At 38.0% G+C, this 2,337-nt stretch overlaps 1 pseudogene across 1 annotated transcript; it reads right to left on the reverse strand.

The window, feature by feature from the left end:
- Nucleotides 1-292: 292 nt before the first annotated feature.
- Nucleotides 293-2,069, reverse strand: LOC149690981 (uncharacterized; annotated as a pseudogene). The gene is made up of 5 exons (XR_016383577.1): nt 1,682-2,069; nt 1,450-1,613; nt 1,264-1,396; nt 752-1,202; nt 293-683 (listed from the first exon to the last, which is right to left on the reverse strand). The product of XR_016383577.1 is annotated as an uncharacterized LOC149690981 (transcript).
- Between the last annotated feature and the right edge of the window lie 268 nt (nt 2,070-2,337).

Raw genomic sequence — 2,337 nt, forward strand, 5'->3', positions numbered from 1 at the left:
ACGTTCCTTGGAAAATGATGATAAAGATATTGATGAAACCATTTCAAAACTTGACAGGTTTGAATAAACAACCTACAATTATTGGTACAATCAATCATCAATTATTATTTAAAAATAATTTCTAGTGCTATTGTTAAAGCAATTGAAGGACCAGAGGAAGATACGTCAGACAAATTCTCAAAATACATAGCGGATCTCCTACGAAAAGTTCCACTGGAACATAAAGAAGATTGTGAAATTGCCCTAATTAAAACTGTTTATAACTATATAAGAAAATAATAAACAACTTTGAAAAATTATGCTTTTAATGTTAATTATATGGATTTTTAACACCAGACACTACGGTCCACTGCCAATCAAGCATGCCCTCTCTTGAATAAAAATAGTCGGTAAACGTATCTCGTATATCTGCAGCCTCAATAGGAAAGTTTCTAGCTGCTGTTGGTTTTATGTCTTTGAACGCTGTTGCTGATGCTTCTTTCCACTGTTGATTTTCAGCATAACCCGGTGGGCAATAAACTTGATATGTGGCATCTAGCTTCTCTTCTTCTGTCAAAATATAATTATGCAAAGAGACAGAAGCCTTTGTCACAAGGTCGACATTCTTAGCAGAAAGAATGATAGGTTTTCTGAATATACGCCACCGGGCGCCCAAAATCCCGAACGCATTTTCACTGCAACGCCTATATAGTGTAAAATAATTTCATCAGTTATTTCGTTTGACATGAATCATGATGCCACTTTAACAAACCTAGCTCTACTAAGGCGGTAGTTAAATATTCTTTTTCTATCATTTAAATGGGCTCGACTGTATGGTTTCATAAAACTGGGAAGAAGTTGAAAAGCTTCATCCCCGACCATCACATGAGGAGTTGGTTTGGTTGTGTTTGGTAAATCTTTGGGTGCAGGGAGACATAGAGTTTTATTTTCTAAAGCCTTTCCTATGGCTGAAGCTTTAAAAACCCCCCATCTGAGCTGGACCCATAAGCTCCAATATCAACAGCAATAAACTTGTATGTGCCATCAACAACTGCCATTAAATTTATGGAATTTGTTCCCTTGTAGTTATAGAACATTGATCCACTATTGTTTGGCTGCTGTATTTGAACGTGCTTGCCATCAACTGCTCCAACGCAGTATGGGTAGTCCCATTTGTCCCAAAACCCTTTTGCTGCGTTCATCCAAATTTCATTTGTTGGTCTCTATATTAAATAAAGTTCAACAATTGTAATTCAACGTGAAAATAACAATGTCAAAACGTACATCCTTTAAATACAAAGGTTGGAGCACATCCCACAGGACTTTGCATGTCTCAAAAATCACGTAGTGTGCGGTGGATAGACCGATTCGAAAAGCGTACGCAATTGAAATTAAACTGTTCCCTGTTGCTAGGTACCTATGTTTGCATAATTATTAGCGCAATTAGTAAAGTTTATCATGTTATTTTACCTTAATGTTATTGCCAGTCTGTGTGCAGGAGATATGGGTTCACGTGATGGAGGGAACTTTTTCAAAGAATCGCTAACCAAAGCTAAAAGCTTATCAAATAGCATTGGACACATCCTTGTGTAATTGCGAAAGTATCTTGCATCATGTTTTCTCATCGCTACAAGCTTAAAAACAAGAGATTTATTTTAACTACAAAAAAGGTACACTGAACACAGACAAAAACAATACTCACTAGTGTATGGAAATCACCTTCGTTCTTCCGATTTCGCCAAATTGGATGTACCCACCAGCGAGGGGCCTTTCTTAATTTGCCAATTTGTTTGATATGATTACGCTTCTTCTTTAAAACCAATAGTTTCCTTTTTAATAGCAGTAGGGCTAGCAAACGTCTGTTTGTGCAAGGAGCCATCTTGCTTATTTTGAAAATAGCGATCCTCTAAACCTAGATGTCGCGTTGATCGCGTAAAATAACCGTATGGAAATAAGCGCGCTTTGCGAAAGGTGTTGACGACTTTCAGAAGCTGGTTTCGGATGCTGAAGCGCAATTCCGATTTAAAAAGCAGAAATGGAAAAATCGGTTTCAGCTTTTGCGCAGTCTGTTCCGCCCGCTTGCGAAGGTACCTTTACGCTAGCTAGCCTCGCTCTGTAACCGTTTTCCTATAAAGACATGTAAACCTTTAACTCATATTCGTTTCTGTTAACTTTACACATCGTTGCTTTCGTTGATAATTTTAATGAGGATAAGCTCTGCATACCGCTATAAACACGAGCGATGCCGATGGTAACCTTCATAGAAAGTTAGAAGGGATTTCGAGGCGCCGTAAATCTGGTAGATGGACTCTCTTGTTGGCAGATTTGCTATAAAACGTACAATATGTGGGTACAGGG

This window comes from Phalangium opilio, unplaced genomic scaffold (assembly GCF_054372755.1).
Source record: "Phalangium opilio isolate 3A_F unplaced genomic scaffold, DU_Popi_V2 ptg000026l_1, whole genome shotgun sequence".
Classification (NCBI taxonomy): Eukaryota; Metazoa; Arthropoda; class Arachnida; order Opiliones; family Phalangiidae; genus Phalangium; species Phalangium opilio.